Genomic DNA, 27998 nt, shown 5'->3' with positions numbered 1-27998 from the left:
CCCACAACAACCCACGACTTACCACAACAACCCACGACTTCCCACAACAACCCACGACTTCCCACGACTTCCCACGACTTCCCTGGACTTCCCAGGACTTCCCTGGACTTCCCACGACTTCCCTGGACTTCCCACGACTTCCCTGGACTTCCCAGGACTTCCCTGGACTTCCCAGGACTTCCCTGGACTTCCCAGGACTTCCCTGGACTTCCCAGGACTTCCCTGGACTTCCCAGGACTTCCCTGGACTTCCCAGGACTTCCCTGGACTTCCCAGGACTTCCCTGGACTTCCCTGGACTTCCCACGACTTCCCACGACTTCCCTGGACTTCCCTGGACTTCCCACGACTTCCCAGGACTTCCCACGACTTCCCTGGACTTCCCACGACTTCCCTGGACTTCCCACGACTTCCCTGGACTTCCCACGACTTCCCTGGACTTCCCACGACTTCCCTGGACTTCCCACGACTTCCCTGGACTTCCCACGACTTCCCTGGACTTCCCACGACTTCCCTGGACTTCCCACGACTTCCCTGGACTTCCCACGACTTCCCTGGACTTCCCACGACTTCCCTGGACTTCCCACGACTTCCCTGGACTTCCCACGACTTCCCTGGACTTCCCACGACTTCCCTGGACTTCCCACGACTTCCCTGGACTTCCCACGACTTCCCTGGACTTCCCACGACTTCCCTGGACTTCCCACGACTTCCCTGGACTTCCCACGACTTCCCACGACTTCCCTGGACTTCCCTGGACTTCCCACGACTTCCCTGGACTTCCCTGGACTTCCCACGACTTCCCACGACTTCCCACGACTTCCCTGGACTTCCCTGGACTTCCCTGGACTTCCCTGGACTTCCCTGGACTTCCCTGGACTTCCCTGGACTTCCCACGACTTCCCTGGACTTCTTCCCTGGACTTCTTCCCTGGACTTCTTCCCTGGACTTCTTCCCTGGACTTCTTCCCTGGACTTCTTCCCTGGACTTCTTCCCTGGACTTCTTCCCTGGACTTCTTCCCTGGACTTCTTCCCTGGACTTCTTCCCTGGACTTCTTCCCTGGACTTCTTCCCTGGACTTCTTCCCTGGACTTCTTCCCTGGACTTCTTCCCTGGACTTCTTCCCTGGACTTCTTCCCTGGACTTCTTCCCTGGACTTCTTCCCTGGACTTCTTCCCTGGACTTCTTCCCTGGACTTCTTCCCTGGACTTCTTCCCTGGACTTCTTCCCTGGACTTCTTCCCTGGACTTCTTCCCTGGACTTCTTCCCTGGACTTCTTCCCTGGACTTCTTCCCTGGACTTCTTCCCTGGACTTCTTCCCTGGACTTCTTCCCTGGACTTCTTCCCTGGACTTCTTCCCTGGACTTCTTCCCTGGACTTCTTCCCTGGACTGCTTCCCTGGACTGCTTCCCTGGACTGCTTCCCTGGACTGCTTCCCTGGACTGCTTCCCTGGACTGCTTCCCTGGACTGCTTCCCTGGACTGCTTCCCTGGACTGCTTCCCTGGACTGCTTCCCTGGACTGCTTCCCTGGACTGCTTCCCTGGACTGCTTCCCTGGACTGCTTCCCTGGACTGCTTCCCTGGACTGCTTCCCTGGACTGCTTCCCTGGACTGCTTCCCTGGACTGCTTCCCTGGACTGCTTCCCTGGACTGCTTCCCTGGACTGCTTCCCTGGACTGCTTCCCTGGACTGCTTCCCTGGACTGCTTCCCTGGACTGCTTCCCTGGACTGCTTCCCTGGACTGCTTCCCTGGACTGCTTCCCTGGACTGCTTCCCTGGACTGCTTCCCTGGACTGCTTCCCTGGACTGCTTCCCTGGACTGCTTCCCTGGACTGCTTCCCTGGACTGCTTCCCTGGACTGCTTCCCTGGACTGCTTCCCTGGACTGCTTCCCTGGACTGCTTCCCTGGACTGCTTCCCTGGACTGCTTCCCTGGACTGCTTCCCTGGACTGCTTCCCTGGACTGCTTCCCTGGACTGCTTCCCTGGACTGCTTCCCTGGACTGCTTCCCTGGACTGCTTCCCTGGACTGCTTCCCTGGACTGCTTCCCTGGACTGCTTCCCTGGACTGCTTCCCTGGACTGCTTCCCTGGACTGCTTCCCTGGACTGCTTCCCTGGACTGCTTCCCTGGACTGCTTCCCTGGACTGCTTCCCTGGACTGCTTCCCTGGACTGCTTCCCTGGACTGCTTAATTCCCCCTTCTCGTTCGCCCCACCCACCCACCCCATGTCAAGTTCATATTTATATGCCCCTTTTTTACCTGTTCTCAAATCACTGTTTGCCATTTTTTTTCAATAGACACTAGCTTTTATTCTACAACTGCGCATGCTCGGTGACATTGTTAATATTCATTACCTATTTCAATTTCAACTCCCACTTTGATCAACAAGTCCCTATCCTTTCTTACCCTTCTTAGGCTATAACTCGACAATATCCGTCTTGTTAATACTGCGCTATATTCTACCATTTATTGAACAACAGTTTCAAAAGTACACTAGCTTGTCATCTTTCGTCACAATAGCATCAATTGTTGCATTTAAAACAGACTAAGTATTCTTCATCTACTGACAAACATTTTCCTCATAACTCCTTCACAAAACCACCAAACGTGTACTTTCCATTTCCAAGCACAATAATGAGCATTTGCGTAAACATTACACAAGCAGAGTATCATCCAGCCATTATCTTTGTTTGGCCAAAATAGTGTACCAAATGCAATTGATGACAAAATATGGTACCGAGAAAAAACGTGCACTTTTGTATACGTGTGAGTTTAGTGTCAACCACAACTTGCACGTATACAAAAGTGCAACTGTTTTCGGTATCATTTGTCAGAAATTGCATGAATTCGTACACATCATCACTCTTTTGGGCATAAGAAAGTATGGCTGGAATGATCAGGAATGTCTGTACTGATTAGTCGTTAGTTGAGCGAGAGGTGCTCAGTAGTTTTTGAGTTAAAAAAGGATTGAAAGGCGGGGACTTTCTAGTTACATTTACAGTTCTGATGGAGAGAAAACAAATTATCAGGGAAGATTGGGCTTGGAAGAGTGACTGTCCTCGCAACAAAATCTTAACAAAGTACTGTATTTCAACCAAAGTGTTGCCCGTTGGGAAGTTTTTAAGAAGCTAAAGCAGTTTCATCCCCTCCCGCCAAAATAATTAATGGAACAACACATAATTCATTACGCTAGATATTATTTTTGGCACTCTACCCAAACAAGCCAAAATTCTCAACGCTTTAAGGAAGTCACAGTCCAGAAAATAATCATTTCCAGACTTCAAAACGTCTCAGGTCAGTTATTATAGCCATGATCAGTGAATGGTAGGAATTTGTATTGTGATGCTTTCGTGGGTGCTTTGTGTTAGGATCCATATAAATACGCTCCAATTTTCGAACCAGTCATCCGCTTGAAAACAGCAACAGCGGCGCCGGGTGCCTTCAGTTCACAGCTATTGCAGCGCTACTCTCGTCATGTTGACTACGACTTCCTGTGCTAAAGGGCGAACCTGTTGTAAAGACCGTAAGTTCCCTCTTGCACTTTGGGACTCTTTTGTTTGTCATTAACTCGGTGACAAAAAGTTAACATTTTGTGATTATGACGGAATTATTTTTCTTCTATTTCGAGCTCAATGGTTATGACCTTAATTGGGCATGTCAGGGTCGGCATTGACGATTACATTTGATGGTGGTAACATAGACTAGTTTTTATTCTCGCAATGTTTTTTGTTTGCCACGGTTTCCTTAAATATATTACAATCTTTTTATGTTATGATATTATGATCCAATATTGGAATGTGTTTTCTTCATTCATTGTCTCCCATTAAAAGTGACTTTCATTCGAATCGGAATTTTAATCAATACACTTTTTTGCACATACACCTCCTGGATTGTCCTAGATCATTTGCAACACCAGTGGTGACGTGTCAGGGTGCACACCTGTTAATAGGCCTAAACCCATCCGCCGAGCTCATGAAAAGCAGTTATACCCTCAAAATATTCTATATTAGAGAGTTCTGAGGGCCGTAAAATTGGGGAATTAAAAAAGATATGGCAATGAACCACTGGCCCAGACTTGGGACTTCCAATTCTGAGCACTTTGGATGCAATGGAGCTCGAAAGTGGCGCTATTTTTTTCATGATGTAGAAGGATCGTTTTTCAAGATGGCTACTTTTTTCCGCTTTGGGAAAAATAGGGGTCGTCTTCTTTGGGTAAGAATTTCACGAAAAGACAGTAACGGGTCAACCCACCAAAAATTGAAAAGAAAAGAAAACTGAGATGACATTTCGATCACCATTTCTGTGTGCAGCTTAAATACATGTGAGAGTTCTGAGTATTTTTAAAAGAGTTTAGAAGTATGGGCATTTAGCACTAGTGTCTATGGGAATTTTAATACACTGTTGCACCCGTAGGGACACTCCGTATTTTCTCGTCATGTCAACACAGTTATTGTGAAATTGGGAACTCAAGATATACACATTGTATTGCAATGACATTTCCTGTAATATTTTGCCATGGTATTTGACACCAAACTCTAGAATCTTGACAGGAACTGCCGAAAAATGAATGTAATATAATACATCGTGAAAACTAATTGCACCAAATTTCAATTTAATCCATTTTGTATTTCTTGAGTGGTTCATCGGAAACGAGGTTGTTCATTTTGTTCAGTTGTGCAGCATCTGTGTTGATGCGTTGTTGAGACCACTATTTATGTGGCGCGCCCTCTATTATAGTGGTCTCGATCTCCACAACCAAACTCGAGTTGGGGCCAACAATTCAAGAAATACACATTACATTAAACTGAATTTTCGCACACTCATTTTGCATGATGTTTCACATCAAAACATTTAATTTCATAAAAAAAACGTCCAATAATCAAGATATTATGACCGTAACAATGCTGGGTTTTATTTGCGACAAGTACAATCATAATGCAAGTCAACATGGATTTTTAACGTTTAAAACACTAGATTGTTACGATCATATTATATTCATAGCTCCACGGTTTCTCACGCCATTCAAACAACTTATGCTACGCATCGTGAAAACTAATTGCACCAAATTTCAGTTTAATCCATTTTGTATTTCTTGAGTAGTTCATCGGAAACGAGGTTGTTCTTTTTGTTCAGTTGTGAAGCATCTGTGTTGATGCGTTGTTGAGACCACTATTTATGTGGCGCGCCCTCTATTATAGTGGTCTCGATCTCCACAACCAAACTCGAGTTGGGGCCAACAATTCAAGAAATACACGTTATATTAAACTGAATTTTCGCACACTCATTTTTCATGATGTTTGACATCAAAAGATTTAATTTCATAAAAAAAGTCCAATAATCAAGATATTATGACCGTAACACTGTTGGGTTTTATTTGCGACAAGTACAATCCTAATGCAAGTCAACATGGATTTTTAACGTTTAAAACACTAGATTGTTACGATCATATTATATTCATAGCTCCACGGTTTCTCACGCCATTCAAACTACTTATGCTACACATCGTGAAAACTAATTGCACCAAATTTCAATTGAATCCATTTTGTTTTTCTTGAGTAGTTCATCGGAAACGAGGTTGTGCTTTTTGTTCAGTTGTGCAGCATCTGTGTTGATGCGTTGTTGAGACCACTATTTATGTGGCGCGCCCTCTATTATAGTGGTCTCGATCTCCACAACCAAACTCGAGTTGGGGCCAACAATTCAAGAAATACACGTTACATTAAACTGAATTTTCGCACACTCATTTTTCATGATGTTTGACATCAAAAGATTTAATTTCATAAAAAAAGTCCAATAATCAAGATATTATGACCGTAACACTGCTGAGTTTTCTTTGCGACAAGTACAATCCTAATGCAAGTCAACATGGATTTTTAACGTTTAAAACACTAGATTGTTACGATCATATTATATTTATAGCTCCACGGTTTCTCACGCCATTCAAACTACTTATGCTACACATCGTGAAAACTAATTGCACCAAATTTCAGTTTAATCCATTTTGTATTTCTTGAGTAGTTCATCGGAAACGAGGTTGTTCTTTTTGTTCAGTTGTGTAGCATTTGTGTTGATGCGTTGTTGAGACCACTATTTATGTGGCGCGCCCTCTATTATAGTGGTCTCGATCTCCACAACCAAACTCGAGTTGGGGCCAACAATTCAAGAAATACACATTACATTAAACTGAATTTTCGCACACTCATTTTTCATGATGTTTGACATCACAAGATTTAATTTCATAAAAAAATCGTCCAATAATCAAGATATTATGACCGTAACACTGCTGGGTTTTATTTGCGACAAGTACAATCCTAATGCAAGTCAACATGGATTTTAAACGTTTAAAACACTTGATTGTTACGATCATATTATATTTATAGCTCCACGGTTTCTCACGCCATTCAAACAACTTATGCTACACATCGTGAAAACTAATTGCACCAAATTTCATTTTAATCCATTTTGTATTTCTTGAGTAGTTCATCGGAAACGAGGTTGTTCTTTTTGTTCAGTTGTGCAGCATTTGTGTTGATGCGTTGTTGAGACCACTATTTATGTGGCGCGCCCTCTATTATAGTGGTCTCGATCTCCACAACTAAACTCGAGTTGGGGCCAACAATTCAAGAAATACACATAACATTAAACTGAATTTTCGCACACTCATTTTTCATGATGTTTGACATCACAAGATTTAATTTCATAAAAAAATCGTCCAATAATCAAGATATTTTGACCGTAACACTGCTGGGTTTTATTTGCGACAAGTACAATCCTAATGCAAGTCAACATGGATTTTAAACGTTTAAAACACTTGATTGTTACGATCATATTATATTTATAGCTCCACGGTTTCTCACGCCATTCAAACTACTCATGCTACACATTGTGAAAACTAATTGCACCAAATTTCAATTTAATCCATTTTGTATTTCTTGAGTAGTTCATCGGAAACGAGGTTGTTCTTTTTGTTCAGTTGTGCAGCATCTGTGTTGATGCGTTGTTGAGACCACTATTTATGTGGCGCGCCCTCTATTATAGTGGTCTCGATCTCCACAACCAAACTCAAGTTGGGGCCAACAATTCAAGAAATACACATTACATTAAACTGGATTTTCGCACACTCATTTTGCATGATGTTTGACATCAAAAGATTTAATTTCATTAAAAAAACGTCAAATAATCAAGATATTATGACCGTAACACTGTTGGGTTATATTTGCGACAAGTACAATCCTAATGCAAGTCAACATGGATTTTAAACGTTTAAAACACTTGATTGTTACGATCATATTATATTTATAGCTCCCCGGTTTCTCACGCCATTCAAACTACTCATGCTACACATCGTGAAAACTAATTGCACCAAATTTCAATTTAATCCATATTGTATTTCTTGAGCTAGTAGTTCATCGGAAACGAGGTTGTTCTTTTTGTTCAGTTGTGCAGCATCTGTGTTGATGCGTTGTTGAGACCACTATTTATGTGGCGCGCCCTCTCATTATAGTGGTCTCAATCTCCACCACTAAACTAGATTGGGGGCAAATAATTCAAGAAATACACGTTACATTAAACTGAATTTTTGCACCCTCATTTGTCATGATGTTTGACATCAAAAGATTTAATTTCATTAAAAAAAACGTCAAATAATCAAGAAATGATGACCGTAACAATACAGGGTTTTATTTGCGACAAGTACAATCCTAATGGAAGTCAACATGGATTTTTAACGTTTCAAACACTAGATTGTTACGATCATATTATATTTATAGCACCACGGTTTCTCACGCCATTCAAACTACTTATGCTACACATCGTGAAAACTAATTGCACCAAATTTCAATTGAATCCATTTTGTTTTTCTTGAGTAGTTCATCGGAAACGAGGTTGTGCTTTTTGTTCAGTTGTGCAGCATCTGTGTTGATGCGTTGTTGAGACCACTATTTATGTGGCTCGCCCTCTATTATAGTGGTCTCGATCTCCACAACCAAACTCGAGTTGGGGCCAACAATTCAAGAAATACACGTTACATTAAACTGAATTTTCGCACACTCATTTGTCATGATGTTTGACATCAAAAGATTTAATTTCATAAAAAAACGTCCAATAATCAAGATATTATGACCGTAACACTGCTGAGTTTTCTTTGCGACAAGTACAATCCTAATGGAAGTCAACATGGATTTTTAACGTTTCAAACACTAGATTGTTACGATCATATTATATTTATAGCTCCACGGTTTCTCACGCCATTCAAACAACTTATGCTACACATCGTGAAAACTAATTGCACCAAATTTCAGTTTAATCCATTTTGTATTTCTTGAGTAGTTCATCGGAAACGAGGTTGTTCTTTTTGTTCAGTTGTGCAGCATTTGTGTTGATGCGTTGTTGAGACCACTATTTATGTGGCGCGCCCTCTATTATAGTGGTCTCGATCTCCACAACCAATCTCGAGTTGGGGCCAACAATTCAAGAAATACACATTACATTAAACTGAATTTTCGCACACTCATTTTTCATGATGTTTGACATCACAAGATTTAATTTCATAAAAAAATCGTCCAATAATCAAGATATTATGACCGTAACACTGCTGGGTTTTATTTGCGACAAGTACAATCCTAATGCAAGTCAACATGGATTTTAAACGTTTAAAACACTTGATTGTTACGATCATATTATATTTATAGCCCCACGGTTTCTCACACCATTCAAACTACTCATGCTTCACATCGTGAAAACTAATTGCACCAAATTTCAATTTAATCCATTTTGTATTTCTTGAGTAGTTCATCGGAAACGAGGTTGTTCTTTTTGTTCAGTTGTGCAGCATCTGTGTTGATGCGTTGTTGAGACCACTATTTATGTGGCGCGCCCTCTATTATAGTGGTCTCGATCTCCACAACCGAACTCGAGTTGGGGCCAACAATTCAAGAAATACACATTACATTAAACTGGATTTTCGCACACTCATTTTGCATGATGTTTGACATCAAAAGATTTAATTTCATTAAAAAAACGTCAAATAGTCAAGATATTATGACCGTAACACTGTTGGGTTTTATTTGCGACAAGTACAATCCTAATGCAAGTCAACATGGATTTTAAACGTTTAAAACACTTGATTGTTACGATCATATTATATTTATAGCTCCCCGGTTTCTCACGCCATTCAAACTACTCATGCTACACATCGTGAAAACTAATTGCACCAAATTTCAATTTAATCCATATTGTATTTCTTGAGCTAGTAGTTCATCGGAAACGAGGTTGTTCTTTTTGTTCAGTTGTGCAGCATCTGTGTTGATGCGTTGTTGAGACCACTATTTATGTGGCGCGCCCTCTCATTATAGTGGTCTCAATCTCCACCACTAAACTAGATTGGGGGCAAATAATTCAAGAAATACACGTTACATTAAACTGAATTTTTGCACCCTCATTTGTCATGATGTTTGACATCAAAAGATTTAATTTCATTAAAAAAAACGTCAAATAATCAAGAAATGATGACCGTAACAATACAGGGTTTTATTTGCGACAAGTACAATCCTAATGGAAGTCAACATGGATTTTTAACGTTTCAAACACTAGATTGTTACGATCATATTATATTTATAGCACCACGGTTTCTCACGCCATTCAAACTACTTATGCTACACATCGTGAAAACTAATTTCACCAAATTTCAATTTAATCCATTTTGTATTTCTTGAGTAGTTCATCGGAAACGAGGTTGTTCTTTTTGTTCAGTTGTGCAGCATCTGTGTTGATGCGTTGTTGAGACCACTATTTATGTGGCGCGCCCTCTAATATAGTGGACTCGATCTCCACCATCAAACTCGATTTGGGGCCAACAACGCTTGAAATACACTTTGCATTAAACTAAATTTTCGCACACTCATTTGTCATGATGTTTGACATCAAAAGATTTAATTTCAGGCTGCGGCAAATCCAATATATTGGTTAATGATGTTTTGATTGTACATGTATTCGTGTCTGAGTGTAATACAGGGTTTTATTTGCAACAAGTACAATCCTAATAGAAGTCAACATGGATTTTTTACGTTTAAAACACTAGATTGTTACGATCATATTATATTTATAGCTCCACGGTTTCTCACGCCATTCAAACTACTTATGCTACACATCGTGAAAACTAATTGCACCAAATTTCAATTTAATCCATTTTGTATTTCTTGAGTAGTTCATCGGAAACGAGGTTGTTCTTTGTTTTTCAGTTGTGCAGCATCTGTGTTGATGCGTTGTTGAGACCTCTATTTATGTGGCGCGCCCTCTCATTATAGTGGTCTCGATCTCCACCACCAAACTTGATTGGGGGCCAACAATTCAAGAAATACACGTTACATTAAACTGAATTTTCGCACACTCATTTTACATAATGTTTGACATCAAAAGATTTAATTTCATAAAAAAAACGTCAAATAATCAAGATATTATGATCGTAACAATACAGGGTTTTATTTGCGACAAGTACAATCCTAATGGAAGTCAACATGGATTTTTAACGTTTAAAACACTAGACTGTTGCGATCATTACTATATTTATAGCTCCACGGTTTCTCACGCCATTCAAACTACTTATGCTACACATCGTGAAAACTAATTGCACCAAATGTTAATTTAATCCATTTTGTATTTCTTGAGTAGTTCATCGGAAACGAGGTTGTTCTTTTTGTTCAGTTGTGCAGCATCTGTGTTGATGCTTTGTTGAGACCACTATTTATGTGGCGCGCCCTCTATTATAATGGTCTCGATCTCCACCACCAAACTCGAGTTTGGGGCCAACAACTCAAGATATACACGTTAAATTAAACTGAATTTTCGCACACTCATTTTACATAATGTTTGACATCAAAAGATTTAATTTCATAAAAAAAACGTCAAATAATCAAGATATTATGATCGTAACAATACAGGGTTTTATTTGCGACAAGTACAATCCTAATGGATGTCAACATGGATTTGTAACGTTTAAAACACTGGATTGTTACGATCATATTATATTTATAGCTCCACTGTGTTGATGCGTTGTTGAGACCACTATTTATGTGGCGCGCCCTCTATTATAGTGGTCTTGATCTCCACCACCAAACTCGATTTGGGGCCAACAACTCAAGATATACACGTTACATTAAACTGAATTTTCGCACACTCACTTGTCATGATGTTTGACATCAAAAGATTTAATGTCATTAAAAAACGTCAAAATAATCAAGATATTATGACCGTAACAATATAGGGTTTTATTTGCGACAAGTACAATCCTAATGGAAGTCAACATGAATTTTTAACGTTTAAAACATTAGATTGTTACGATCATATTATATTTATAGCTCCACGGTTTCTCACGCCATTCAAACTACATATGCTACACATCGTGAAAACTAATTGCACCAAATTTCAATTTAATCCATTTTGTATTTCTTGAGTAGTTCATCGGAAACGAGGTTGTTCTTTTTGTTCAGTTGTGCAGCATCCGTAACAATATGATCCTCCGAATTCATTTATTCTTGAAAATTGTAGCAAAAGCAAAGGTTGTATAATTTCCTTTAACCCTAAAGGGTCGGGTTAGTTTGACCACCTCTCAGCCGGGGGTTTGGTGGATTCCTCCCCCCCCCCCCCCCGCCCTAAAAACTCGACCTTCGAACGACGAAAAATTGTAAAACAACTTATCATAAACATACCCAAGAAATTTCATAACTATTGGTCAAAGGGTTTTTGGATTGATGGGTAATTAATTATTCATATGCACAAATGGTAATTTTGCTCTGTGTACACGACGAATATGGGGAAATTCAGTTTTTAAGGCGAGTAGCGCCGGACGGCAACCCGTGGTCCGAGTTTTATGTTTTTGGTATCAAAAGATGCGCAAGGCTCGGGGCTAAAAAGTCATAACAGTTCGTTTGGCGGAAAGAAATTCAAGGCTATCGCAGAAACAGTCGAGGCGGCGGATTCCGCCCCGGCCCCTTTAGGGTTAAACAAAGAAGAATTCTAAGGTGGGGACTTTCTTTTTAGTCGAATGTAGTTACTTTTACAGGTCTGTTGGGGAGACTAAATAAATGATCAGGGAAGATTGGGCTTGAAGAGTGACTGTCCTAACAAAATCCTAACAAAGTACTGCATTTCAACCAAAATATTACCCGTTGGGAAGTGTTTATAAAGTTAAAGCAGTTTCGCCAAAAAAATTAATGGAACAGTACAGAATTAATTACCCAAGATATTATTTTTGGCACTCTAACCAAACAAACCAAATTTCTCAACGCTTTAAGGGTATTACAGTCGAGAAAATAAATCCTTTTCAGACTTCAAAACGTCGAAGGTTAGTTACAGGCATGGTCAGTGAATGGTAGGAATTTGCATTGTAATGCTCTAGTGGGGGCTTTGTGTTTAGAATCTATACAAATACACTCATTACCGAACCTGTCATCTGCTTGACAACAACAACAGAAACGCCACGTGCCTTCAGTTCACAGCTATTGCAGTGTCACCCTCGTCGTGTTGACTAAGACTTCCTTTGCTAAAGGGCGAACCTGTTGTACAGACCGTAAGTTCCTTCTTGTAATTTTGGACTCTTTCGTTTGTCATAACTCGGGGACATAAAATAACAGTTCACATTTTGTGATTATGACTGAGAATTGTTTTTCTTCTATTTCGAGCTCAATTGTTATGATCATAAATGGGCATGTCAGGGTCGGCATTGACGATTACATTGATGGTGGGAACATAGTCTAGTTTTTATTGTCGCAATGTTTTTGGTTTACCACGGTATCTGTAAATTTGTTACAATCTTTTTATGTTATAATATCATGATCAAATATTGGAATGTGTTTTCTTCATTCATTTTCTGCAATTAAAAGTGACTTTCCTTTGAATCGGACTTTTCGCAATTAATACACTATTTTGCACACCTCCTGGATTGTCCTAGATCATTTGCAACGACACCAGTGGTGATTCTGCATTCCTTCAGAAGCTTTAAGCCAGCATGGGCTTCAGCTTGGTGTCCAGCGCTGCATGGACATTTGGGGACGCCAAGTCAACTGTAGCAAATTCTGAAAGTGAGTATTATTTTGGATGGCGTTTAAATGTTACCTTCTCGTATATACAAAACTGAAGAAAATCGCTCAAAAAGTTAATTCCTCGTGTACATCATCTACAATTTTAGTTTGAATCCATAGGAAAACAACATAATTATTATGGATCTAAAGTGGGACCTTTTTACACTTAGTAGTGCACCCTCTGTTGGAAGAAATAGATGACAGCAAAAAACGGAGTTTGCTTACACGTTGTAGTTTTTATTGTGGCATTTTTTTTTTTTTAAGGTTCCTGTCATTTTTTTTCTTCAAAACTGTTTTGTTATACATCATGAATAATTATTATGCGAAATTTCAATTCAATTCAACGCGCTTTCCTTTAGGTATCGGAACCATTAACAAAGAGTGGATATTTTTTGTTCGAGATTTCAGTCGATTTTTTTTCTTCAAATCTTTACATTGCGACTAAATATTCAACAAAATTTCCTTCAAAAGTAATTCCAATTAACAAAGTTTTTTTCACGATAAAAATACTGCTTTCTTCAATCATATAATTTTCAATCATGTTGCGTCACATATCACGGCCAGTAATGCGACGCAATTTTAATCATATGGGATGCGTTATTCTGCAATATTATCTCCACAGAGAGTGTGGTATTTTTGTCAAATGGGTACATCGTGACACACATTGACGGACGTCTTCGTTTTTTGCAAGAAATTGAAGGAAGCAATCATGGTGTACGTATACAGGGTGTTTCCAAAAAAGGAAACCCAATTTCAAAGAATGAGTATGGACTTACGATATGTTTACTGGCTATAAAACTGGTATCATCTGAAAGCGTAATCTCTATGCTTTTCAATGATACCGTGTTTAGGTTTTCTGAGTCATGCATCACTGAGCATCATTGTCTTGAAAACTGAATGCAAAAATGCACTTGGTTCACTTTCATAAAAAAAAACACCACTGGGTACGGTGTGCCCATTGTTACGGAAATGTCTTTGAAATGGCTTGAATGTCAATTCTCGGGAAAATGGCAGATTGTTTTGAACGTGGCTTGGTCAAAACGAGAATTAATGACAAACAAAATCCAGTTTTGAAACCAACCCGACTTGTTTTTTTATTTCTTTTGATGCACCCGTGTTATCTTCTTGAATACTTATTCCCATGCACACCATGCCTATTGTGTTTGACATGAAAGTGAACCAACTGCAATTTTGCATCCAGTTTTGAAGATAATGATGCTCAGTGATGCAAGGCCCTGGAAATGTAAACAAGGTATCATTGAAAAGCATAGAGATTACGCTTTTATATGAAAGCGGTTTCACAGCCAGTAAACATTTAGTCTGTCCATACTTGTTCTTCAAAGTTGGGTTTCCTTTTGATTGAAACACCCTGTATAGCGTCGACACTTTTTGCTTTATTGTCGTGTATTTTTTTCCGACGAGGTTTCCGTCCAGGTATTTTTTATGTCATTACGTGACGACTAATTATCGACTGATATGTTCAAATATCTACTATTCTGGAGTAATTGTATCCATAGGTAGCATGTTACTTTCATTCAATTATTATAAAGTAACTTTAATTCCCAATTAATTGTTTTTTGCGATTAAAACACTAAATTGTCATTAAATGACATTACATTATTTTATTCTTCTTCTTTTCCTGTCAAGTTTCTTACTTTCTGTGTCAAAAAAGCGATGAGCTATTTTGCAATAATTGTCTCTAGAAAGAGTGATTTATTTTTGTTCAATAAAAAGTGACTTTCGTTATGAATTTTTCATGATTTTTATAAATCATATTAAATTTATTCCGCAATGGCTTTCATCAATTTTCAAACTTGTGTAAAATATAATGGACAATAATAGGACGCAATTTTCATTAAATGCGATGTGTTCTGCAGTCATTATGTCTTAAAAAACATGTTTTATTGTTCGCAGATTGTCATCTGCATTATACAAAAATCTTAAAGGTGCTGACCAGTGTTTGTGTAGGACGCCCTCTTTTGGAAGAAATCGACGGTAGCAAAAGCTACGTACGGAGCGTCCAAACAATTGTTTTATTGTCTTTTATTGTTTCTTCCCAGGTTTCCGTCGGGGTTTTTGTGTGTGTCAGTACATCATGACTAATTATTGTCAAGTTTTCATATCAATACAATTTATTTGGGTGGGGGATTATTGTCTCTATAAATAGTGTTTTACGTTTTTCAATTCAATGTGACTTAAATTTGCAATCAATTTTTGGGGGGTTTGAATTTTTCCACGGTTCTTGTCAATTTAAGTTGCTTAGTGGGTTTGAGGATTCATTGTGGCTTATTACAAAAGAAATTGACGGCTGATCCCATTCCCAGTAGTTAAGTCAACTTTACTGTAACATAAACAACAACCTTGATTTACAGACAATAACTCAAGATATATCCGTTACATTAAATTGATATTTCACACGCTTATTAAACATGATTTGTGACCCCTTTCTGTTGAATTTGAACATTTTGAAGAAGAATCGTCGAATAGTTAAATAATAAAACATTGCAATGTACTGTATTAAGCGCGTAAAATACCAGGCGATTCTGGAATGCAGATTATAAAGCACGTAAAATACCAAGCGAATTCAAGTGAACTTTACTATAACAAAACAACATACATGTACTTGGTTTCCAGACAAAAACTCAAGAAATACATTTTGCAATGAATTGCAATTTCGTATATTGATAAAACGTGATATCTAATACAATTCTGTTGAAATTGTAGACAAATTGTCATAAAAAAAACCATTATAAACAAAGCAATGTGGTGAAATAAGCGGGTAAAAATACCAGTCGATTTTCGGTAAACTTTACTATTTCCAGACAATGAATCAAGAAGTATTCGTCGCATTAAATTGACATATCACACGCTTAATAAACATGATATGTGACTCCTTTCTGTTGAATTTGAAGAGGAATCGATCAACAGTTAAAATAATATCAAACAGAGCAATGTAGGATTGCTAAGCGCGTAAACTACCAGGCGATTTGAAGTCAACTTTTCTGTAACATTAACAACCAACTTGATTTCCAGACAATAACTCAAGATTTATCCCGTACCTTAAAATGACATTGAATCCACTTATTAAACATGATATACGACCCCTTACTGTTGAATTTCAAGAATAATCGTCAAATAGTTAAAATAATATTAACCAGTGACGCACCCAGGATTTGGTTTTAGGGCGGGGGGGGGGCTCAAAATATGTCTATTTACAAAATACAGTTTTGTTTGTTTTTGTTTTCAAAAATTTTGCCCAAATTTTTTGGCCGCATAAAAAAATGGTGTTTTTTTTTAGGGGCGGCCTATTTTGACGTTAGTGGCGCCACTTACACCCCTATTAAACTACTCGAAAACAGACCACATTAATAATCTCCAAGGCCAAAATCGTGGGACTAAAGAGTTCTGAGTATTTTAAAAAGATTTAATAACAATTATTTCTTTTCAAAGAGCGGGCGCGCTACACAAATACTGCTCACCACGCTCCGACGTCTGGCCATTCGAGATGTAAACACAGTTATTGTGCAAAAAGGGAACTCAAGATGAACACATTGTATTGCATTGAAATTTCATGTAATGTTTTGCAATGGTATTTGACACGAAAATCTAGAAAATTGACACGAACCTCCGAAGGTGGAATGTAATATAAGTAAAGGAAATTGCAGTATGAAGGACACTTCGTATTTTATCCTCATGCAAGAATTTCGAACAAAAGAGGGCGCGCTACACAAACACTGCTCACCGCGTTCCGACAAAATAATTTGGTTTACAAATTTGTTAGGGCCGGCCTATTTTGACAACAGCCAATCGTGGGACTAACAACAAAAATGACAACCTCTTGGGGGGGGGGGGGCTCAAAAGGAAATTGCAGTATGAAGGACACTCTGTATTTTCTCGTCATGTCAACACAGTTATTGTGAAATTGGGAACTCGAGATAAAAACATTGTATTGCAATGACATTTCCTGTATTATTTTGTCATGGTATTTGACACGAAACTCTAGAAACTTAATGTAAGAAGAATAATGTAATACAATTTAAGGGAATTGCAGTACGAAGAACACTCCGTATGTTATCGTCATGCAACAATTTCTTACAAAAGAGGGTGCTGCACAAACACTGCTCACCGCACTCCGACGTCTTAAGTTGCCACCGACGTCTTACTGTAAAAGCAAGTAAATATATACTAAATAAATTTTACTGCAGGAATACGGAACGCTTTTTTTGCTGGCAGCAAAATTTCCGGAAAAGTTTTTTCGTTTCGTAAAATAAACAGACCATTAACATGAGTTTGGACATGTGTACACGGTACACTTGGATTACTATAATGTGTAGGTGTTTGGGCCGATGTGGTTGATTGTAATCATGCTAATAAGCATAATTAATATCTGCAATTACGCAAAGTCCGTAAAATTACGGCGAAATTTACGGACATGAAGAAGAATAGTCAAACAGTTATGAATAAAGCAGTGTAGATTGTAAAGCGCGTAAAATACTAGGCGAATTTAAGTCAACTTTACTATTGCAGAACAACATACTTGATTTGCAGACAAAACCTCAAGAAATACCTTTTGCACTTAATTACAATTTCGTTAATTACAATTAAACGTGATATTTGATACAAGTTTGTTGAATTTGTAGACGAATCGTTATAAATGAAAAAATAATAAACAACACAATTTAGTGTAGTGCGCGCGCAAAATACCAGGTGATTGTTGGTAAACTTTACTATAACAACAACAACACACTTAGTTTCCAGACAATAAATCAAGAAACATTCGTCGCATCAAATTGACATATCATTCGCTTGTTAAACATGATATTTGACCTCATTCTGTTGAATTTGAAGGAATATCATCCAACACTTTAAATAATATAAACAAAGAAATCATGGGCGTCGCCAGGATTTTTTCTAGAGGGGGGCAAAACAATCTTTTTTGCCAAACAATGTTTGTATTTCTCAACACAATCTCGATTTGTCAGTTTTAGAGGGGGACAGGGACATTTTGCCCCCCCCCCAACTCATTAAATTTACACCACTTTGTCTTCGTGCCTCTTTTTCACTTTTTTTTTTTTCTTTTTTCTTTTTTGCTTTTCCAGGGGGTGGGAGCAAGTGCCCCCCTTGCCCCCCCCCCCCCCCTCGCGACGCCTATGAAAGAAATGTTGGATTGTAAAACGTGTAAAATACCAGCCGATTTGAAAACAACTATACTGTAATGAAAACAACACACTTGGCTTCCAGGCAATAACTCAAACAATTACTTTTTGCATTGAATTGCAGGTTTTTTTATGTTGATAAAACGTGATATATAAAACAAGTCTGTTAATTTGTAGATGAATCCTCAAACAATAAAAAGAAAAATAATAAACAAATCAATGTTGTGTATTAAGAGCGTAAAATACTAGGCGATTTTAAGTCAACTTTACTATAACAAAAACAACACAATTGGTTTCCAAACAATAACTCAAGAAATATTTGTTGAATGAAAGTGAAATTCCATACGCTCATTAAAGATGATAAGTGACCCCTCTCTGTCTAATTTAAACAAGAATTGTCAAACAAACAAAACTAATGTAAACAAAGCAATTTAGTGTATTAAATGCGTAAAATACCAGGCACTTTTAAGTCAACTTTCCCAGAATAAAACCACACACTCGGTTTCCAGACAATAACTCAAAAAATATTTGTTGCATTAAATTGACATTTCATACACTTTCTAAACATTGTATGTGACCGATTTCTGTTGAATTTAAAGAAGAATCGTCAAACAATAAAAAAAATAATGTAGACAAAGCAATGTAGATTGTAATAGCGCTTAAAATACCAGGTGAATTGAAGTCAACTTTCCCAGAACATAAACAACACACTTTCCGGACAATAACTCAAGAAATTTAGTGTGTTTGTTCAATATGATAATATGACATAACTCTCTTTAATTTGAAGAAAAATCGTCAAACAATAACATTTATTTAAACAAAGCAACGTAGTGTGCTCAAATGGCGTAAAACACCATGCGATTTTAAGTGGACAACACACACGGATCCAGACACTAACTCTTAGAAATACATTATTTAACACGATATGTGACACAATTATCACGTGTAAATATCACTCTATGGGGCCGATTGAAAGGTCTGAAGCCATCGAAATTCAAAATGGCGGCGCGCCCTGTGCATGCGGTTTTTTATATGTCGCGACAGTGTGTTTTTTTTTTCAAAATGAAAACATTTTTGTTTTTGTTTTTATGTGACGTCGCAATTAAGGCAGGCAGGCACTGAGTACACCACCATCTTTTCCTCCTAAAACGTTGGCGTTGGCTAAAGTGGTCAGAAATTCCCTCAGATCGCACCAAAGAGCATCTAGAATCCAAAAGTTTTTCGGGGGCCTTAAAGGGAATGTACATCATTGGCTTTTGCTGTTATTTTTTTAAAAATGAACTATTTGAGGGGTTAGTATAATAGATCAAATATTGTTACACAGACATGTTTGAAGTTTTGAAAAAGCCAAGAAAACAAAAACGTTCAAGTAGTCTGGTTCCCTGACTCCACTAAAGATGAAATGGATCAATTTATAGATGCCGGAAAATTGTTAGGTCAGGGAACCAGTCTAGCTGGGCTGCACCCGTTCATGAACATGTAACCAATAGCAAATAAAATTTTGACTGAACAAAATGGTAAATTTGGAGCAGTAGTTGAAAAATAGTTAGGTTTTCCAACGGTGGTCGGCCGACCACCGTTGGAAACACCAAGACTACTTGAACGTTTTTGTTTTCTTGGCTTTTTCAGCATTTTCGAACACAAAACTTCAACGGTGGTCGGCCGACCACCGTTGGAAATTTATACAAAAATACAATTTTCTTGAAAATGACTTCACACCAAGTGCCATAATTTTACAGGATGCTTTAGACTGTCATTAACCAAGATCCTAGTGAGGTATTTCGTAAAAACTTGGTGTTTGCAAATGTTGTATATTCCAAACGCCGTAATTTTTGGAATCACTTTTTGTGGGACCAATTTTTTTTTCGCCCAGCCCAAAAAATTGTGTTCTGGATCCACTCTTGGGGAAACACAGGTACATGTTTTCTACACAGCTTGCTTTATTTGCGTTTATGTCTTTGGTGGTTTGTGCCATTGATCTCAGACTGTGTACACAATGGTTTGGTGCAGTCAATGAAACGTGTTTGGCGCCCTCAATATTGAGGGCGCCAAACACAGTTTAATTGCCAAACACGCAGCTGTCTTGCTTGGTGTGTACATGTAGTTTGTTTAATTACCTTTCTGCGTTTGTGATTATGGGTCTTTGGTTGAGACCCTCCCACTCCAGTTTCATGCTCTTATTTCATTATCATATTTCTAATATTCATAGGACTGCAGACATGGTGTACAACCTCTGTCTCTCCGTTCCTTTGGAATATTGAGGAGTCTTTGGATGAACTCGCGTTTACTTCTGGCATGTGTAGCTAGCAAACCTTCACGTGCATGACGTGGGCTTGATCATCGATGTTGTTGTTGGATGAGCCCATGGAGGAATTCCTCCATGGATGAGCCATAGCCAATGTCATCGCCGATCGCATCATTTCGGATGTCATGACAGCGGTGCAGGGGGGAAGTCAACCAACTTTCCCAAGGTAGACAAATTCCCTTGATGTCAGTGTTTGCCTTACTGGAAAAAATGTTGCATCCTGAGCTGACGACACTTCTGCGATTGTCATGATTGTGTGGGTGTGTGGGTGCGTGTGTAAACACCGGCAATCGTGGACGTAGGACAAAAGAATTGGGGCGCAAACAATACGTCCACGATTGACCGAACGTCCACGATCTCAAATCGTGTACAAAACCAATGAGAGCTGTCGCTAAAAAGTTAGAGTACAAACAAAGGAAAGAGGATTAGGGACAATGGGGCGTCCACGATTGCCGGCATTTACACACGTGTGTGTGTGTGTGTATAAGGTCTTTGGACACGAATGAGAGTCAAGAAAAAAATGCTGTAAGTTATTTTCCTAACACAATTGGGAATGTTAATTCTCAGTGCATGCAGTCCCAGATTTATGTTGTTAGTATCACTCAGTATCATCATTTTGGCGATCATGTATAGTGTAGGGCCCCTGTTTTGTTTTGATCAAATTCGAATCAATTTTTTTTTTATGGCTAAAAAATGTTGTCAACCTAAAGCAGACTTCTCTCAATGTAATGACACCTTTTTGAATGTTGGTAATTTTTGAACACTAGTAATGCCTTCAAGAGAGAACTGCACAAAGACAGAAAATGTCTCATTTTCCTATGATTACTGATTACTGTTATTTTTTGCTCAACAGCTGATAAAAATCAACCAACCAGTTCTCTTGGTTGGGGAGTTATTTGGGTGGTAACGAAGCAGTGGACGAGGCAATCAATCGAGCACACCATTGAGACATGGATCAACCTCCACTCATTGACGGAGTTGTGCTGACTTAGATCATTGATGATTAAAGTAAGTAGCAAGTTTGAGTCCTGTACATGGGTTTGACCTTGGTTCGATTCCTCTTTTGTTCCAAGGTGTAGCCTTAGTTACCCTTGAATGAATTGAAACGTTTTTGGTTCAGATCCTACTGCTTCTTTGGTTTGATTCCTTTTAATTTCAAGTTGTAATCTCAGTTATCCTAGTATGAATTGAGTACTCCTAGAACTATGATGAGGCTCATAGGCAGATTACCCCACTAAACTGTTTGCTATACAAAACACCAACTAAGCACAAAAACGTCCATCCCAACCAAGCATTTTCCCACAGAACCGCTGCACAGTTTGCCCCTAAACTCCGTACAATACCTCATGACATAGGCCTACTCACGTTATGTGCACCAAACAAACATCGGTGGATTCTGTCGGTTTTTCGGCAAAAATGATGAAAAATATGCCCTTTCCGCACTGAGCCAACCTGACACTTGAAACGTGCACGCGCGCAGAATGATCGCAGTCATTTTCAGTTCAATCGCGATCACTCGGAGAGCGCCGTGGGGGGTACGTACTTGAACTTGTACGCATGCGCATATTATCGTTCCGCTCCTACCATACCCCCTGCGACGCGCTCTGAGGGATCGAACCGAAAATCGACTGCGATCATTCTGCGCGCGTGCACGTTTCAAGTGTCAGGTTGGCTCAGTGCGGAAAGGGCATATTTTTCATCATTTTTGCCGGAAAACCGACAGAATCCACCGATGTTTGTTTAGTGCACATAACGTGAGTGTGTCATGAGGTATTGTACGGAGTTTAGGGGCAAACTGTGCAGCGGTTCTGTGGGAAAATGCTTGCTTGGGATGGACGTTTTTGTACTAAGTTGGTGTTTTGTATAGCAAACAGTTTAGCGGGGTAATCTGCCTATGAGGCTCCACTACGTGGCGCCTCATAGTTCTAGGAGTATGAATTGAGGAGTCCTTGGTTCATGCCTAGTCCGAAAATTGGGGACTCTACATGTACTAGGCATTCATCCAACATGAGACAGAATTGCGCACAGGCCGTTTGGCCAACAAAAAAATAATAATGGGTCTCTGGTCAGACCAAAGTTCTTGAATTGATGTAGTGATGCATTAAAAAAAATATTCTTTGTCTGTACCATCCAAGCTTGGGAAAAAAATAGCAAAGTGGTAGGCCTACTGCTTTGTTTGTTTGAGTTCTCATATGGTGTTACATCATTTGACTTGGTGCCCTATCATTTGCGTTGTTGCCCTTGTGCTCCTTAGTGCTAAATATTTGAGGCGGTGCAGCACTAAAGGGCACTGTTGTGGCTACAGAAAACTTTAAAGAAAAAAAGAAATTGACTCAACGGATCAAAATTGACGCACAACAATTTTTTATGGCTAAATGGACAATAATGCAAGTGGGGGATTTTTGTTTTCTTTATATTTTCAGATTGAGTGATATTAATAACCTTTGATAGTCACTACATATGTTTTAAGGAAATTGTATAAAAAATATGGAGTAAGGTCTAAGGCATGTTTAAAGTAAAACCAATGGGCTTGTTTCATTGTTTTTGTCATGTAATGCTGTGGCCGGGTGAGGTGGAGTAGAGGGCGCTATTCAGGACATTCTTCTGTCACCTTGCAAGATGTAATGATTGCCAAGTCACTATAAATTTATATTTCCCGGATTGTTTGTATCAAAGATATACAGGTATCACAAGTCCTAAGTTCCCCCCAACATTATTCTTAATTAATGAAATAGAAAAGCACGATTTCAACAATATCCCAAATGCAAATGACAGAGGACACTCTCCTGCCCATCTTGTGAGAAAATGATAGAAATCCAATAACGCATACCAACACGGAAGCTCATTTGAATGAAAAAAGTGCCAATAAAAAAAGTTGCAGTAAATAGCATTGCTCCAATGTACTGGTTTGATCATGCTTTAAAAGGTAGAATGTTAATCCCTTTCGTATCTAATCTAAAAGAAATAGGATTACACAGCATTTTCTTTGTCACCTTTGCATTAAAAGGTCTGTCATTATCTGTTAGATTACCAAGATTGTGTCTTGTTTAGTCAAACATCCTTTTAAACAAGGAAACTTTTGTAAGGTAAAGTTATTAATTAATGAAAGTCTACCCTGCCTTGCAGGATCACTCAAACCAGTACGGTACATTGGAGCAATGCTATGTACTGAGACTTTTTTTATTGGCACTTTTTTCATTCAAATGAGCTTCGTGTTGGTATGCGTGATTGGATTTCTATCATTTTCTCACAAGATCGGCAGAAGAGTGTCCTCTGTTATTTGCATTTGTTATATTGTTGAAATCATGCATTTCTATTTCATTAATTAAGAATAATGTTGGGGGAACTTAGGACTTGTGATACCTGTATAACCAGGCATCCTATCCTATCTACATGTACAAGGATGGGACTAATAAGGGAGCAAAGACACTTCTTCTTCAGTGAAACAATAATTTATTCTTAAAAACTCCAAGAGTTCTGTGAACCAATTTGACATCTGTATGCATAGGACTCAGCTATCATTGCTTGTTCATCTGTCATCCGCTACGAATACCGCAAAATCTTTGTTTGTATACACGTTATCCGATGCAAACTGGTTAACCTATTTTGTTTTAACCTTGTTCCACTCGAATTTGCAGGATAGCTAATAATGAATACAAGTAAATGTCTCAATCAGTATTGTGGCGAAACGAGCTATAGGCCTACACCCTTTGTGGCGGGAATAACTAGGTGACCCGACAGTCTGACCTGATTGAAGGATGGAATTGGACCTGGCCTTAACCCACAAAAATATTTATTAACCTCGCGCAAGGATGAGCAATTACCCTGACGCAAGGGGGGATATAGTTAAAGAACGGCGGACTAAGCCTAGGGGCTGTTCGTTTGGCGGAAATGTACCATCGATCTGCCATTAAGTACTTGACTTTATTGACAGAAGAGGGGAATAACTTACTCAGATCTATCCAACAGAGAGCGGGACTACATAAGCTTCACAGTAACCAGTTATTCCAAGACGTTAATCAGTTAGTTTATTCCTTTAGCACACTTCAATTATAATGTCAATGCGTCACCATTCAATAATTTATGCAATGATAAACCTCACAGTTCTGATGAATCCAGGTAAACCTCGGACGGTGTTCGAATTAACACTGATAAACCTCATTCTTAAAACAATCACTAGTTAACCTTGCTGTGATAATGAACACTAGTAAACCACGCTGTTAGAATAAGCACTAGTAAACCTTGCTGTGATAATGAACACTAGTAAACCTCGCTGTTAGAATAAGCACTAGTAAACCTCGCTGTGATAATGAACACTAGTAAACCTCGTTGTTAGAATAAGCACTAGTAAACCTTGCTGTGATAATGAACACTAGTAAACCTCGCTGTTAGAATAAGCACTAGTAAACCTCGCTGTGATAATGAACACTAGTAAACCTCGTTGTTAGAATAAGCACTAGTAAATCTGCTGTGATAATGAACACTAGAAAACCTCGCTGTTAGAATAAGCACTAGTAAACCTCGCTGTGATAATGAACACTAGTAAACCTCGTTGTTAGAATAAGCACTAGTAAACCTTGCTGTGATAATGAACACTAGTAAACCTCGCTGTTAGAATAAGCACTAGTAAACCTTGCTGTGATAATGAACACTAGTAAACCTCGTTGTTAGAATAAGCACTAGTAAGCCTTGCTCTTAGCTGAGGGGTCAACTGCACCCCTTGTCATTAGCTTATACAATTATAACCTTCGTACAGCTCTTGGGTCAACTGCACCCTTTAGCTTATACAATTATAAACATCTGGTTCAACAGGGGTCAACTGCACTCCCTTATGATTAACTTGCACAATTATAATTCACAGCTGAGCGGGGTTATTCACGTAAGGTAAACCTCACTTGGGTATACCTCACCTATACTTCTAGGGGTTCCTACATGTAATTTATAAAGTGGTCGTCTGCACCACTGACTTAAATAACGGGCTAGTGTTCTTTCACTTTGCACAAAATGACTCTAATGAGGTCTACAATAACAGAGTAGATGTATACATGTACACTACAACACAGTCCTTGCTACTTGCTTGACCAGCGAATTACACACACGGGGTAGTGTAGTAACGTTATAACCCACCCGATGATAATAATAGTCCCCTGACGTTAACCCAGTAAACCTTCGGGAAACTCAGGGTTCACAGACTTTACGGGGTCGCAATCAACCGTATCTACGCCAAAGTTGCACAGGACAACGGCATGCAATTCCCTCCACAAAGTCACATTAAGCGGGTTCCCCAGCAGGAAAAGCGAGCTCTCAGTTGTCCAAGTCTGCATCAACCGCAGCCACGCCAATGAAGATCAACGGCAGACAGACCTTCTAAACAATCTTAGCTACACTATTTCCTCAATGGGAAAACAAGCCAACGGACTCACAGGGCAGCTATACCGCAGCTACGCCAAATGGCACAAACAACGGAAGACAATCCTTTAGTCTGAACTAAGCCTAACTGTTCCCCCAACCTTCAGATTTACTCCGAGTCCCACTACTATCTTAACTCAGGACCTACATGTACATGTATACATGTGTATATATCTGAAATATCCGACTTCTTAACAACAATCCACCCCAAATCTTATCCTATAAGACCTTAAAATGCACAGGGGGATGTAAACAACGAAGTCCAGCTTTACTGACCGATCACACCAGGCGCGCTGGGGCTTTCTCCCGCTCCAGTCCAACCAGGGTAACTCAGTAAACGCTCACGAGATTGCTCAATAATTGCTTGTTTCACAACGCGGTCTCTCCCAGTAGTTTACTCATTGAAGTCTCTCACAGCAGTCCCGATCCCACGCCAGGCCACGAGGCAATCGCCCCAGACCATGCCGGACGCACGCTGCTGATTGGTCGCCGTGCGCTATCATGCACTCAATCACGCAGTACACGCCTGCATAATTCATAGCCAGACATGCCCATCAGCCTAGTGTACATGCAGGACGCGCATGCTGATTGGTTGCCCCACAGTATCACGCACTTTAACGCGCGGGCTGACGTGATGCTTCTGAGGCTAGACTTGATATTAGTCACATACCCCTGTTTTGTTACAGTATCAAACATTTTTTCCCAAATTGACAATATCTAAATTTCTTGACCAGGTGATGGCAGATCTACCAGCTCACTTCACATCAGAGAGCTCTCTTGAGAAGCACCATAGAAGCACTATAAGGCCCAGGAGAAGGACTGCTTCTCACGGCTAGAACAGACTCAGACCAGAGCTCTCTTGAGAAGCACTGTACGGCCCAGGAGAAGGACCGCATCAAGTACATCACTACCTTGCTGGTGCTTCACAGGGATGGAACAGACTCAGACCAGAGCTCCCTTGAAGAGCACTATTCAGCCCAGGAGAAGGACTGCATCAAGTACATCGATCACAACCTTGCTGGTGCTTCACAGGGATGGAACAGACTCAGACCAGAGCTCCCTTGAGAAGCACTATACGGCCCAGGAGAAGGACTGCATCAAGTACATCACTACCTTGCTGGTGCTTCACAGGGATGGAACAGACTCAGACCATAACTCCCTTGAGAAGCACTATTCAGCCCAGGAGAAGGACTGCATCAAGTACATCGATCACTACCTTGCTGGTGCTTCACAGGGATGGAACAGACTCAGACCAGAGCTCCCTTGAGAAGCACTATTCAGCCCAGGAGAAGGACTGCATCAAGTACATCAATCACTACCTTGCTGGTGCTTCACAGGGATGGAACAGACTCAGACCAGAGCTCCCTTGAGAAGCACTATTCAGCCCAGGAGAAAGACTGCATCAAGTACATGTACATCGATCACTACCTTGCTGGTGCTTCACATGGATGGTGCAGACTCAGACCAGAGCTCCCTTGAGAAGCACTATACGGCCCAGGAGAAGGACTGCATCAAGTACATCAATCACTACCTTGCTGGTGCTTCACAGGGATGGTACAGACTCGGACCAGAGCTCCCTTGAGAAGCACTGTACAGCCCAGGAGAAGGACTGCATCAAGTACATCGATCACTACCTTGCTGGTGCTTCACATGGATGGTGCAGACTCAGACCAGAGCTCCCTTGAGAAGCACTATACGGCCCAGGAGAAGGACTGCATCAAGTACATCACTACCTTGCTGGTGCTTCACAGAGATGGAACAGACCAGAACTCCCTTGAGAAGCACTATTCAGCCCAGGAGGACTGCATCAAGTACATCGATCACTACCTTGCTGGTGCTTCACAGGGATGGAACAGACTCAGACCAGAGCCCCCTTGAGAAGCACTATTCAGCCCAGGAGAAGGACTGCATCAAGTACATCAATCACTACCTTGCTGGTGCTTCACAGGGATGGAACAGACTCAGACCAGAGCTCCCTTGAGAAGCACTATTCAGCCCAGGAGAAGGACTGCATCAAGTACATCGATCACTACCTTGCTGGTGCTTCACAGGGA

General features: G+C 39.8%; 2 long non-coding RNA genes across 2 annotated transcripts; both read left to right on the top strand.

The window, feature by feature from the left end:
* The first annotated feature begins 3359 nt into the window (after positions 1-3359).
* Positions 3360-20587, top strand: LOC119730894. Its single transcript, XR_005271406.1, has 4 exons — positions 3360-3521; positions 12467-12563; positions 12945-13074; positions 20440-20587. It is a non-coding gene; the product is annotated as an uncharacterized LOC119730894 (long non-coding RNA).
* A 79-nt stretch (positions 20588-20666) lies between these two features.
* LOC119730892 lies at positions 20667-26739 on the top strand. The gene is made up of 3 exons (XR_005271405.1): positions 20667-20701; positions 21389-21543; positions 26679-26739. It is a non-coding gene; the product is annotated as an uncharacterized LOC119730892 (long non-coding RNA).
* Positions 26740-27998: the final 1259 nt, after the last annotated feature.

Source organism: Patiria miniata, unplaced genomic scaffold (genome assembly GCF_015706575.1).
Source record: "Patiria miniata isolate m_02_andy unplaced genomic scaffold, ASM1570657v1 HiC_scaffold_22, whole genome shotgun sequence".
Classification (NCBI taxonomy): Eukaryota; Metazoa; Echinodermata; class Asteroidea; order Valvatida; family Asterinidae; genus Patiria; species Patiria miniata.
This window is presented reverse-complemented; position numbering and strand designations above follow the sequence as displayed.